This window comes from Leucopleurus acutus (assembly GCF_964270905.1).
Source record: "Leucopleurus acutus genome assembly, chromosome: 2".
In the NCBI taxonomy this organism is placed as follows: Eukaryota; Metazoa; Chordata; class Mammalia; order Artiodactyla; family Delphinidae; genus Leucopleurus; species Leucopleurus acutus.
Genome location: NC_139143.1, coordinates 113,409,078 through 113,424,760, shown reverse-complemented (window position 1 = coordinate 113,424,760; position 15,683 = coordinate 113,409,078).

Sequence of the window (15,683 nt, the reverse complement as noted above, 5' to 3'; positions counted from 1 at the left end):
GTTGCTTTTGAACTGAGCAAACATAAAAGTTGCTAACATGTCTGACATGAATCAAAATTTCCTGAGGAATCTACTAGTCCTGCCTTAATAAGTTCTTTGGCTGTTCTGAATCTCTGGGTTCTCAAAAAAAAAAAAAAAAGTTTTCATTAGTTAGTTTAGCAGCTATCGTAAAACTCTGCTTTTCCAAACCCTCAAGATGTCATTGGCATTCAGAGGAATACACTGTAATTGCACGTATTTAACAAGAATGAGAAACACTCCCTTTACTATAGGATGGTGACTTCATCATCATTATCAGCAAACATAGATTCCAAACAACAGGTATTTATACTTGCTGAATTAGTTAATAATAATAGCTAACACTTTTGAGTGCTTACTATTTACCAAGCATTGTTCTAATTCATTCAATTTCATTAAAACCTAAAACCTAATGAGGCAAAGAGAGGTTAGGTAATCTTCTCAACGTCACACAGCTCTTTGGACTCTTTCAAAATACAAAATTTTCTTCTTTATTTACACAAATGGGTAAACAATCAAATGCATATAAATTTTCAGCTAATTTGGGGGGGTTGTCTTTTGGGTTATTTCATCTGTAGAATCCATTAAAATTGGACATTCTCAGTTTACTATTGGACTTACAATAAATAAAATTATAATGTTCTTATAACATATCACTACAAAAGCAGTTACCAACAAAAACAAAAACTCTGTTGTGAGTGTACACCACTGACTGACTGATGTGCATCAGATCACACCACCAGCAAATAGAACTCAACCATGATCAGGAACTTGTCTCACTAATGAAATTGTTTGTTTATACAAGAATTAAGCAACTAAACTGTAATACTATAGAAATAGTAGTATAAATAATGGTAATAATTGTAATAGTAAAAGTAGTCATGGTTGATGAAATTCTTTATAAACAAAATAGATGTCAAAAAACCTTCTATGAGGGAGAAACCTTGAAAAGGGCAGAAATCTTGAATAAGGTAATGCAAAAAAAAAAAAATGCAGGCAACTAGAAAAATCCAAAGACAGATTATGTGGCTCAAGGCCAAAATATTTAAAGACATTAAAAGGAAAATGCAGTTGAGAATGAAAATCAAGATGTGGAAAACAGTTTGACCCCTGGAGAAAACTCACAAAGCACATCTACTCACTGTAATAAAAGAGTGCTCTGACCTGGGGAAGAATCTTTGAAAACAAAAAGGAAAGAAAGGAAAAGCCAGACTGGCTATTGTTAAAGTGTTAAAACTTGACATTATTAGCAAAGTATATGAATCTATTAGTTTTTCCAGTGAATGGGGTTACCCAATAAAAGATACAAAGTAAGCTGTGGTCTCAAATGACCTAATCAAAAAGAAAATGCGATTTCATGTTGGATAAAAATGGTTAATTCTCCACATTCCAATACTTCTGAATTGCAGGCAAAAAGAAGAAAAAGAAACATTGATTAATCTACTATCCTAGTTACAGCAGAAATTAACACAGCATTGTAAATCAACTATACTTCAATTAAAATAAAAACCTACTATCCTAGTAATAAAGTCAAGTCCAAGTTTGGATTTATCTTAGGGCCTCACCCGAAGAGGACCCACCTCTGAGTACCAAAATTGTTAAGACAGTCTCATTTGTGGAATTTCAAATATTATGACGTGTGTTAATTAGGGTGGAGGTCAGAGGATGTTTGGCATAGAGAGAGGTGAAGAGAGTAAACAGAGATCAAGCCTTATATTTATTTTTGTCTCACAGTAACCCCAGCACAGAGACTTTTACATGTAAAGTATGCAGTAAATAATTTTGTTCAATTCAACCAACATTCACCAATTGCCTATACCATGCAAGGCACTGTACTAGGCACTGTCAGCAAAAAAAAAAAAAAAAAGAATAAGACAGTTCCTTGCACATATTCAATAAATATTAGTTGAGTAGATGAGGAGCTATTATAGTCCAATAAAAGAACTACACAAAAGGATATAATCAACTCTCAATTTACCAGGGAATGGGGGAGATGAGGAAATAGATAATAACGATTTCAAAATCATTGAAACAAAATTTCATAAAACATGATACAAAATAAGTTTCATATACACATATTTAGTAAAAATTATATCCAATATTTAGGAACACATTTACTACTCTAACTCATCAGCATATCAGAAGTAGACCATGAGTATGGACTTGTTCACAGAACATATGTAAAGAAAGGAAACGGTGGGCTAGGGAAACAGATAAAAAAAAAAATTTAAGGAATGAGTAGAGCAGGCCAAGAAAATTAAAAAGTGGAGGGACAGAGGGTTATGAGGAGATTTAGGCAAGAGTGCAGCCTCACAGAAGCCAAGGAAGTATTGGTAACAGCTTAACTACTATGACAAATAACTTCAAATATCAATGGATTAACACAGTAAAATTTCACTTCTTATTCACATCACACTCCACTGAAGTTAGTGGGAAGGGGAAGGGAAGCCTCAAAGCAGTTACTCAAGTACCTAGGGTCCTTCTGTCATCTGGCTTTGCCATCCCCTAAGGTCTTAGTATCTTCTATTGGATCCCCTGGAAAGAGAGACAGCACACATGGAGAATCGTGAGTGCAGTAAGTGGAAGTGGCCAAGCCCAGAAGTGGCACACATCACTTCTCACTTTCTATTAGTCAGCATCTAGTCACGTGGCTCCACTTAACTGCAGGCAAAGGCTGGGAAATGTAGTTGGGCTGTAGGCCCTGGAGGAAAAGGAAATGGGACTGGTGAACACAAAGCAGGGTCTCTGCACATCCTGAGTAAATGCAGCAGAGAGGTTATATAAGTAAGCGGAGTGCACTGGGTGTGCAAGATCATTGCTGACCTTGGTAAGAACAAGGTCAGAGGAGTGGCTCAGCCTACTGCAGTGAGTTCAGAAAAAAATGGAAAGAAGGGGAAATAGCAACAGTCTGAGCAGCCGTGGAAACCTGACAAGCTCAATTGACTAGACTTACAAGGCTGAGAGACTAATCTCATACTATAGGTAGATGCCACTGCTTAAGGATTCTTGGCAACTAACTAGCCAGCCTTCTCCTGCTTAGAAGAAAGCCCTCTCTAGGCCTTCATCAAACTTTCACCCACATTAAACTTGAGAAATGTCTTTATTGTTTATTTTTTCTAGAGTGAAAGATTCCAGATGTTCCAGAATATTTGCTTGAGATCCATCCAAGGAAAAAAGGCATCTGTAATTTCAGCCATCCCATGTGTTTTACTAAAGAAAATGAACATAAAATAGTAAGCCAAAGTATTGCATTATATGTATTGATTTCCTTTGTAATCAATAACTGGGAGATGTAATTGTACAAATGTGTTCCTTTAGCCACATGGCAATAATTAGAAATTGAACTTTGATATTTCTAGTTTAATTGTAAATGAAATTAAATGTCTTCAAAATGAACATTAAAATCTCTATCATGTATCATTTACTTAAATTTTCTAAATATGTTGTAAGAAGGGAAAGAATGGTGATTGCAACCTGTAAAAAATAGATTTAGGAAACATTTAGTTCAAAGTAGAAATACAGGTCTAAAAATATAACATGATAGTATCTTTAGTTTTCTTATCCATTTCTGTTTTTATTGCAAGGCATTAAAATCTCTCTTACAAATTCTCATTCAGATTCGTTCCTGAGTGCCATACTTCACCCTCAACATAGAATGGCTGTGGTCTCCAGGCATACCTGAAAGATGCCCTGAGATGTAGAGCCATCCTCTCTTCTAATATTCATGTGGTACCTACAATATTCCAAGCATTATACTGGGCCCTGTGGAAGATGTGAATATAAATAGAACACACTCAGCTCTCAAATACTTTATGGTTAAATAGATCAAAAGTCACATGCTCAAAGTGCTATTTGTATTTTAAAGTTGACAAAGAAAGAGGTCAGTTTATTGTTCAACTAATGCCTCACGAGGTGATAATGCTGTGGAGTTATTTCCTCTAGAGTTTAGCTCTTAGCTTTGCAGGTTGAGAATCAGACTAGAATTGATCAAGCTCGGATGCATGAAACATATAAAAGACTAATGTATAAATCACATGGTGATATATTAATTTACAGTAAAAGTTGTGACTGCCAAGCATAATGGAATACTCAGGCAGATTGGTCAACATATTCTTTCCCCTATAGAGAAGGGTTCCAGGAACACCAATTACTTGTTCAATGAGCATGGAATTATATGAAAATGATCTTAACAGATGGTGTTATGAAACTTTGATAGCAAACTGTACTCTGCCATGAAGATGTACCTGTCAAGGGAACTTGAACCATTAGTTTGCTCTCACAGGGAAATAACTGGTATTTTCCTTAAAGATATATAGCAATATATTAGAAGCACAAAAATATGAAACATTTTATAATCTATATTTCATCAACTCTGTAACACTTTTTAAAAAATGATTGTAACATCTCTGAAACTGAGGCGTGTTTTAAAAATTATAGTTTGTAACTGGCATTTTTTTCTTGCTGAGGGGTACATGTAACAACGGCACACCTTTCAATGAGTGATATCTTAGAATAACTGCCTGACACTTTTAGAAATTCCCCTAACTCTGTTTTGGTAAATCGACTTTCACAAACTTAGTTGTTGCCCCAGTATATCATAGCTCACAGTCTAAGTTCAAAAACTATGTCAAAGTTTAATCTCCTCAGTTCATACTCTGATCAGGCTGAAGTTCCCAAGGGATGCAGAACACTGGAGGATATAATTCATACACAAGTGCATTCTTTCCTCCTAAAGTAACCCGGAAGTAACCTTCACTGGGCCTGTCACCACTTTTTACTGCAGGACCCTTAAAACCCCTGCAAATTTCCTTGAAAGAGTCTCACGTATACCCAGAAACAGGTCCTACCAGCTACCTCATTACTCCTCTGATATGACGAAGTATCTTCAGCAGCTACTGGTGAGCCTTCTGCTGGAAATGACTGCCTTCCACATGGCACCACCATTTTTGGCCAGGCACCTCCATAGTCATAGCTGATGATGTGTATCTGGTATACACATTGGTTGGTACTAAGGCAGTACTGAGGGCCCTAGTCTTGTATTTGTGGGCCTGCATCAGCCTATGTCTAATCCTTCTGCACAGAGTATCACCTTTTTCAATCTCTCTGCCCAGAGAGGGTCTTTCTGGAATTCCTCCTTCCTACTTCACACAAAGGGAATTTATAGGCTACTGGATCCTAAATATTAAGTCCCTGCCCTCAAGGAGCTTACAGTCTAATGGAGGGAGATAAAGAAAGAAAAAGACCATTGTTCTGTGTGTGATAAGCGCTAGACAGGAGTTAGTACGATGAGGGCCTTGGAAACACGGAGGAGGAGGAGGACCTAAGTTAGTCTGGGGGACCAAGGAAGGCTTCCTGGAGAAGGCTTTCTCTGCCTAGGGCCATCTTCCTACTCCATCTGGGCTACATTCTTCAAGTTTCAGTTAAATATCCCTCAGAGAGGCTTTCCTCCGCCCCCTTACCTCACACTCACATCTAGTACACATGTTTTCCCTTTGTTATACTGGTCTTATGTGTATAGTAAATCCCACTACAACTGAACAAATCTGGCCCAAAAATTCAGTTTCATAAATTACAAGGTCATATTAGGAGGTTTACGAAATGACTGGAGTAAGCCTACATAGTTTGCTTGCTAGAGTTCCAGGGGTCTGGCTGTGTAATCAGAATCTATCCTGGTCTCCTGGTTAGAGTTTGGAGCAATCTGCTGGTACTTGACTGTTCCAGCTTAAACGTGCTGGGAATGATTCTAGGTCCTATGACTAGCTGGGAATTCCAGGATCATACCACAAAGTCCAGTTACTTGGTATCCATTTCATCTGCCTAATCCAAGAAGATTGGGTTGCGAGAATAATGCAGAATTATTCTGGGAATGCAGAATCCCACTTCTTCCATTTCACCTTGGCTCTCTCCATCCCAAGTCAAGAACTTTAGCCCACTGCATTGGAAAATGGGAACTGGGCAGAGGACAGGATTAATGGCTGGAATCATTATAGTTGGTTTTGCATTATCAGGAATACGATTTTCCTATATGTTATTTTCTACATCATTGTAGATTTGGATTTAACTATAATTACTTGCTTAATGCCCACCTCCTCCTCTAGACTATATAGAACATGAGGGTGTATTAGATGTTCATATTATATTCCTTACTCATAATACAGTTCTTAAGTCATATTAGTTGCTTAATAAATATTTATTGAACTGAATTGATGTTATATCTAAACTGGGATCTAAAAACTTATAAAAGCTAGCTGGGGGGAAGGAATTGAGGGAAAGTATCCTATGCAGAGGGAGCAACATGAAAAAAGCCTAAGGAGAGCAAGTGTGTGTGGCATGTTTGGAGAATTGTAAGTAATTCATATGGCAAATCATATAGCACACGAGTGGAGAGTGGGGAGTGGTAAGTATTGAAAATGGAAGGGGAAGCAGTAGTTGGATCTCAAAGAACAAGAACTTGGACTTTATCCTAAAGACAATGGGAAACCATTGATGGATTTTTTCAAAAGAAATTATATGATTAGATTTGCATTTTAGAAAGATCTACAGTGTGAGAAATTTACTGAAGGGAGTAAAACTGGATGCAGGGAGAGACTGGAATGTTTTGAGGATAGACCGTGATGCCTGCATAAGCACGACATATGTTAAAGAAAACTGCCCTGCTCTCAGCCCACATGAAGAGGTGGCCCTTAGCAGCCCTGCTTTGTACGTTGCAAGCCTCCTCCCACAAACACTCAGCTGCAGCTAACTGGATCATGGATGGGAACCTGATCCAAAGAAAACCAATTCGTAGGCTGGCAAGTGGTCTATGACATAACTGTCATGGAAAATAGTACTCAAGACACTGTGGCATTATAATAGACAAATAGATCAATGGAAGAGAATAGAGGGTCCAAGATACAGACCCACAAAGGCAAGGTCAATTAATTTTTGGCCAAGCTGAAAAGGTAATTCAGTGGAGAAAGAGTAGTCTTTTCAACAAATGATACTGGAAAAATTGATTATCCATATGGAAAAAATCAAACTTTGATCCATATATAAAAATTAACTCAAGACGAATCATAGAAATAATATAAAATATAATCTGAAAACCTTTTAGGAGAAGAACTTTGTGAGCTAGTGTTGGGCAAAGTTTTCTGGAATATGACACCAAAATCATGATTCATGAAAGAAAAAATTGATAAAATGGACTTCATCAAAGTTAAATTTTTTTTCACTCTTCAAAAGACTCTGTTAAGAGAATGAAAAGACAACCCACAGACGGGAGAAATTACCTGAAAATCATGTAATTGATAAAGAACTTATATCCATATAAAGAATTCTCAAAACTCAATAATTAAACAAATAACCTGGTTAAAACTGGGCAAAATAATTAACAAGTACTTCACCAAAGAAGATATACTGATGTCAAATAAGCACAGAAAAATGCTCATTAACCATCAGGGAAATGCAAATTAAAACCACAGTGAGCTATCACTACACACGTGTGAGAATGGCTAAAATTAGCAAGACTGACCACGCCAAGCATTCGGCAGGTTGTATAGAAACTGGAACTCTACTACACTGTTTGTGGAAATGTAAAATGTTACAACAACCTTGGAAAAAAACTTGGCGGTTTCTTTAAAATGTTAAAAAATATGATTTATCCCTTTCGCTTCTGGGTATTTACCCAATATAAAAGAAATATACATCCACACAAAGACTTGTACGAGAACGTTCATAGCAGCTTTATTTATAACAGCCTAAAACTGGAAACACTCCAAATGCCCATCAGTAGATGAATATATAAGGCCAGCCCCCAAAAGGAATACTTACTGTATGATTCTCTTTATATGAAACTCTAGAAAATGCAAATTAACCTACAGTGCCCCCCCCCCAAGAAAACAGATCAGTGGTTGCCTATTGTGGAGTAGGAAGAAGAGACAGGAGTGGGGGTAAGGGATTACAGAGGGGCACAAAGATATGTTTGGGGGTGAAGGTATGTTCATTATCTTGATTGTAATGGTATCTTCTGAGGTATAGCTATATGTAAAAATTCATCAAACTGTACACTTTAAATATACACGGTTTGTTTCAATGAAAGAGTTTCAATAAAGAGCTTCAATAAAACCCTTTTAAAAAATTTTAAAAGAGCGATAATGGAAAGAGTGAGCTCCTTGAAGGGGTAGAATAGTAGGCTACTAAGATTAGACTTGGACAAGGAGAGGTAACACTTCTATTTGACATGTTTCTACACGGGGTGTCAGGCAGATGAGATTATTTCTTTTGCTTAGGTGCTGTCCGTTTTCTCCATAAAATTGGCAGCAGTCTTTCTTTCTGCACAAAGTGATCTGAAGGAGGTAGTCAGAAGGCTTGTGGGTAGCGGAGCAACTTTGAAACAGCTGCTGCATAGAGTGGGTCAGCCCCAACCCTTTGCGTTTGGGCAGCATTGGGGTTTCTCTTGATATTGGAAACCAAGAATCCATAGTGACACCACTTCCGTATCATTATGTAATTTTCTCTAGCACAAATCAGCAGTACAAATGAAGGGAGGGTCAGTCCTCTCACTTCTTTGAACGCGTCTTATCTTCGAGAAGCTTCTTTAATCTTTTTTTTTCTTTTTTTTCTCTTTAATCTTCTGAGCGCTCAGATTTCTATGGCATCTGCTTCACCATTTTGCCAGACATGTAGAGACTTTTTTTCATTTATTCATTCATTCATCCAATAAATATCTATTGAGCCCCTTTGACTCAGGTGTCAGGTGCTAATGGCACTGAATACACAGTAGTCTAAATATATATGGTCCCTGCTTTCAGGCTTCCATGCCTGAATAAGCAACTTGCTCTTCCAGGCTCCACCCTGATCCATTGCAGACGTCAGGGCACCAGACACTTCCCAAGTATAGGTCACCCCTGGGACTCATACAGATCACTTGGCCACCCACCATCAAGGTGGCTCCATTGCATGTTCTATTTTCATACTGGACCCATGTTATATTCCTCCTTTCGAGTGTGTATTGTGAGCTGGGAAAAGTATGTGTCCAACATTGAATTCCTAAGATCTATAGCTAGGGACCCAAAGGCAAAAGGAAATGAGCACAGCCGTCTAGTACACTGTCAGTGAGAACTTTAGGTAATTTTTTTCCTTAAAATTCAATAAACCTTCACAATGACCTTCCATAAAAGATGAAGGCTAGGGGACTTCCCTGGTGGCGCAGTGGTTAAGAATCCGCCTGCCAACGCAGGGGACACGCGTTTGAGCCCTGGTCTGGGAAGATCCCACATGCCGCGGAGCAACTAAGCCCGTGCATCACAACTACTGAGCCTGCGCTCGAGCCCGTGAGCCACAACCACTGAAGCCCGTGCGCGGAGAGCCCGTGCTCCACAACAAGAGGAGCCACCGCAATGCGAAGCCCGTGCACCACAGCAAAGAGTAGCCCCTGATCGCCGCAACTAAAAGAAAGCCTGTGCACAGCAACGAAGACCCAACGCAGCCATGAATAAATAAATAAATAAATTTATTAAAAAAAAAAAAGATGAAGGCTAAACTGCTTGTCTCACTCAGTTTGGATAACAGATTATTAAGAAATCTTTACATATTAAATGATGTGGCACTACTACCTCAAATGGAAGTAACATTATTTCTTTATCCTTTTAAAAGAGAGCTACCAGATGAAAAAAGTTAAATACACACAAGTGTGTATTTATATATATGGAATGTTGAGTTAGGAATCACATTATTTTTGCTCTAAGGGAAGATAGAAAAGTACGAGTTTTTTTTCTACCTTTCTAAGTCTGTTTTGAATAGTGTAAGAAATTCCATATGAGATTACAATTTTGGGCCAGAAGCCAGCGAACAGTGTCATCTAGCTGACTGTCAGTATTCAGTCTGTGAGGACACCACCAGAAGAGACAGCTAAACAGTAATAAAAGGGGGGAATGGGGTATAAAAAAAATATATGCATGTTCTTTCCTCTACTGTGGTTGTGATCCAAAAATTTAAAATAAAAAATATGCACAAATGCATAAGGGATGTTTCTTTTAGTGAAAAGGGGAAAAACAGATCCCTGAGGGTTGGGAATAGAAATTGATGAGTTTGGCAGTGGGCTTTGGAAAAGAGCAGTGATAGCCAACCTGACTAATAAGAAAAAAATGTTGCAAAGAAGCACTAGTACCAAAAAAGCAACAATTTTTGAATTGTGCAGAAAAACAAAATGGTCTTGTAATAGCCCCCGAGGGAAGCTTTCTGTGACAAAGAAATTTTCCTAAGTAACAAAATGGAAAAAGGGGACTCTGCCTGCAAGTTCCCTTAAGAGATAAAGTATTAATCTCTCTATCCCTATGGGTAATAACGGATTTTTTTTATAGGAAAAGTGATCATGTGCAAGATATTTCCCTAAATCACAGGTCAATGCATTTTATTTTCCATGTAGCCATCCATGATAAGAAATCTGGCTGGAGATTCCAGGATGATCACTATTCATAATCAAGTATAAAGGTTACATCTAGCCAACTATTAATATTTTGCCTGCAAACATGTTGCCAGAAGAAATTGCTGAAATGATCACCAAAAATAAGAGAAGATCCATGAATTTATTGTAATTTGATCAAGCCCCCTCCCCCCAATGAAAAAGATTTGTTTTGGAATTCATAATTTCCTCCAGCTTTTTGGAGCCTTAACTGTTGAGACAGGAAATTCTTAGAGCTTATTACTATGTGTGTATTTTTATTTAGATAAATAATCAGAGAATACTTATATAAATAACTTTAAGTCATTCTTAAGACAGATTACTTTTGTGAATTATCTATAGTGACTTGTGAAGAATTTCCCCTCCTCCCAAAGACAACTCACTCTTCTCACCTCACTCATTCCTTTTGTGTCTAGAAGGACTGACCAACAGAGCATTCATGCAAACCTTCATGAAAGCGGTTTTTCTCAGTTGAGCTTTTGATAGGTACTTGGCATCCATGAGTTCATGATTTTACTCTCTGTAAAGCGCCCGAGCATAGCATGTCTATCTTGCTGTGATAGTCAGCCAGTTTTGGGGCTGCACCACCATCAGACTGATTCAATCAACTTTTATCTATCATGTTCCTACTGGATGCTGGGAATCACACTTGTTCATGACACTGGGCATGATTCTATGAACAAGATTATCAAGGTCCCTGTCCTCATAAAGCTCACATACCAGAATGCTGACTACAGTCCAAAACTAGGAAACCACTCTGGGCACTTCAAGCCAAGGATTCTTAGGTATTCCCATGAATCAGTGGGATAAGAACTGTAAGGAAGGGAAAAATAGAATTAGGGTATTGATCCCAAGAGAGACTTCCTGCTTAGGAAACCAGAGTTTAATCAAGCAGGCAGCCTTAGGTGAGGGAATGAAGGAAAAACTTATTGTTTTGAAGGTAGGGAGGGCAACTCTGTGGGGACTCAGAGTAAAGCATTCTTGGAGCAAGAGCAGGCTATTACTTATGTGCTATGATTTGAGATGAATTGGGAAAGCTGCCAGTTCAAAAATGTCTCTTCCACAGATGTCTGTAAAATGTGAATGTTTACTTCTCTTGGGAGAGATGGCAGTTAAAGGAATGGACTTTGGAATCAGGCAGACTTGTTTGTGAATTGCAGCTCTGCAACTTAATAACTATGTGACTTTGGAGAAGTTACTTTTCTCTCTTAGCCTCAGTTTCCTCATCTACGAAATGGGGATAATTATGCACCCTCATAGGATTTTTATAAGGCTTAAAAGAGTTATTATAAATTAAGCACTAGCACAGGTGCCCAGAAATAGTAAATATTCAATAACTGATAGATATTCTTAATATTATTTATACCTATTGATTCACTCATTCATTCATTCAACTAACATTCATTGAACTCCCACTGTGTGTCAGGTATTGTGCTGGTCATGATGAAACAGGGAAGATAATCATGGAAGCAACTGACTAGTAAATTGTGAAAGGTGCCCTAAGAGACAGTAATAGAAAAGAAAAGTAAAAGAAAAAAACTCCATTTTTTTTTCTTTTTCCAAAAGCAGAAAAAGAAAGGAGAACATTCTTGGAAGATAAAACAAAAAAGGCTCAGTGTGTGAAAATGTTTTAGATCCATTTCTTCCTAGAAACTGAGATGTAGATGGTAGAAATTGGACCATTGATATAAGAGGTTACTTTATCCTAAAAACACTGTGTTCCTTTGACTTCTGTGACGCTGCACTCTCCTGGTTTTTCCGCATTGTTTCTGGTAGGTCCATCTCAGTCTCCTTTGCGGGGTCTCTCTCCTTTACCATTGTATGTTGGAGTTACTGAAGATTGTCTGAGATGCTTTTCTTACTCTATATGCTCTCCTTAAGCATCTCATTCATTATCAATAATTTTAGGGGGGGTTAAGTTACTATCTAAATGATAAATCCCAAATTTTTATATCCATCAGATCTCTCTTACAAACTCCTCCTATTTCCAGCTGACTCATACTTCCAGTTATTTAGTGAATGTCTTCACTCGGTTGTCTTAAGAACACCTCAAAATTAGAATGTCCCGAACTAGCTTGACTCCTTTCCAAAGCCCCTTCCAGTGCATCCTCTCAAGTGCCGTCCAAGTTAAAAACCTGGCAGTCATTCCTGACTCCACCTTCATCATCACGTCATCAGATCTCTTCCTTCTACCTCTTAGATATGGATGTCTCACGTCTGTTTGTTTCACGGTGTTCATTGCCACCACCATAGTCCACCTTGACTTTCATATTGTCTCCTCACATTTAGTCTACTGCTTTCCCACCTAATCCAGTGTCCACAGAGCAGCCAGAAAATGCAAATCCATCCAGGTCACTACCTTATTTAAAACCCTTCAAAGCCTTCCCACTGCCCTTAGGAAAAATTCCAAACTCTTTACCAAGCTGTCTGCTTATCATTCTCCTATTTCCAGTCATTCTAAAACTTTCTTTTCCCAGGACAACTCTATCCAGGCTATTGCTTACCTCATACGTTTTCCCACTTGTTCCCTGTGCCTGGAATGCTTTGCTCTCCTTTTCACATAACTATACATAGTCATTCTTAAGGTCTCACTTAGAAGTCACTTCCTCATTGAAACCTTCACAACCCCTCACTCTGGGCCCAAAAGCCATGGGTAAGGGGGAAAGAAGAAGGGATGGGAAGAAAAAAATATGACCAAATTTGCATTGTGAAAATCACTGTCGATGATGTGTGGAGAACAGATAGGAAATAGGAGAGAATGGTTGTTTCCAGTCGTTGAAATTGTAAGAAGGCTATTGCAGAGGTCTTGTTGAGAGATGATGTTAGCTTGAATCAGGGAGGTAGTAATAGAAATGGAGAGAAGGTAATGTTGTCTGAGATATTTTGGACATGAAATCAATAGGCTTTGATATTACATCGTATTAGGAGAGTGATGCCACCCTACTCCTCTGGTTTTCATGAAGAGGCATTTTCCTTAAAATTCCTGGCTTCTTGCCTCATCTCATACTCTTTACGCATGATGGATGAGTTTGAGAGTAACTGGGCTTTCAGGATTCAGCCCTTCCTCTCTTCTCTTTAAGACTGGCCCACCTCCAGGGAGCATGTGCTCTGGGGTTTGCAGAGGGGTCAAGTTTTTTGATAAGGAGCCTGTCCTTGTAAGTAGAGGGCTCTGGTGGTCTGATGCTATCAGGGACAGCATAGGTAAATCCTCCTAAAGCTGGGGTTCGGAGTTACGAAACTCATTTTTGCCACACACCTGCATCACACTATTCAACCTGGTCTTCATCAGTAGGAAAGCTGACACATTGATCTGTATTTTCCTCACCCTTAATTTACTTGCTAATTTACTCAGAGCTCAGATGGGGGTTGGAGGAGGGAGGAGAAAATGAACAGTGATGACTTCTAGATTTCCAGCTTATACAACTGCATGGATTACGGTGTCATTCTCTTCCCTCCTTCCTTTTTCTTTTTTTCAAATGGGGCAGTCAGAACTCACAAATTCAGAATTTGGGACATGTTGAGTTTGAGATAACTTTGAGATGTGCTGTGGCAATGTCAAGTTGGCAATTGTATATACAGATCTGGGGCTCAAGGATGCAGCCTGGGCTGGAGATAGAAATTTGGGAGCTATCAGCAAGTGGATCACCATCATGGGTTAGGATGAACTCAACTGGGGGGGTATTATAGAGAAGGGAAGGAGGTTAGACCTGAGCTTCAATGAACTACAATGTTAAATAGCCAGTTTGAGGAGGGTGAGTCTGAGAATGTAGGCCAGTTTGCTGATACTAGAATAGATCCAGAGGTCAGAGAGGAAGGGTTTAGAAGATGAGCAATGAAGGAGGGGCTGAATGAGGGGCAAGAAAATACATAACATTATGAGGAAAATGGTACATAAAAGATACAAGGCCAAGGGTGGGCTTATACTTTGGGCATTGACAAATGAACACAGGATTCTGATTTAATCTCACATCTTGTAATAATTTAATTATTAATAATTATTTGTATAATGCTGGTTTTGCCTCCAGATAGAGACCTTATTTTTTTTAATTGAAGTATATTTGATGTGCAATATTATATAAGTTACAGGTGTAAAATATAGTGATTCATAACTTTTCAAGGTTATATTCCACTTAGGTTAGTATAAAATATTGGCTATATTTCCTATGTTGTACAATATATCCTTATAGCTTATCTTACACATGATAGTTTGTACCTCTTAATCCCCTACCCCTATATTGCCCCTCCCCCCTTCTCTCTCTAGTAACCACTAGTTTGTTCTCCATGTCTATGAATCTGTTTCTTTTCTGTTATATTCACTAGTTTGTTGTATTTTTTAGATTCCACTTGTAAGTGCAGTGTCATACAGTGTTTGTCTTTTCTCTGTCTGACTTATTTCACTTAGTTCAATACCCTCCAAGTCCTTCCATGTTATTGCAAATGGCAAAATTTAATTTTTTTTAATGACTGAGTAGTATTCCATTATATATATAACGCATCGTCTTTATCCATTCATCTCTTGATGGGCATGTAGGTTGCTTCCATCCAGATAGAGAGACTTTGAAAGACTGTCACTTCTTGGTCACTGCTGAATCCCCAGCCGTATCCATCAACACAATTCCTGAAACAAAATAAGGACTCAAGATCCTTTGACTTCCTACTTCTATATTAATGGTTAAATGGACCAAAGAAAGAGAAGCCTAATAGTATTTCTTAGGTTAAGCTCTAACTACTGTCACAAAGAGAGAGGAGTGGTAGTGAGAAGAAATATATATTTGTTACTCACTTCATTCCATACTAACAAAATGTGTTTTCTTACCCATTATTATTAGCCAGAGCTCCTCTTTTTTAGTGTTATAATTAGTTGATTGCATGGAACTCCTCATCAAATAATTTTTTTTTTTTTTTGCCGTACGCGGGCCTCCCACTGTTGTGGCCTTTCTCGTTGCGGAGAACAGGCTCCGGACGCGCAGGCTCAGCAGCCATGACTCACGGGCCCAGCCGCTCCGCGGCATGCGGGATCTTCCCGGACCGGGGCACGAACCCATGTCCCCCGCATCGGCAGGCGGACTCCCAACCACTGCGCCACCAGGGAAGCCCCAAATAATTTTTAAAAATGTTCAGACTTCCCAAAATATATCTGGCTTACAAAATTATAATTTCGACTATGTTAAAATTTGCACTTAAAAAGTCTGGAAGGAAATGTGATAACATGTTCATAGTAGTA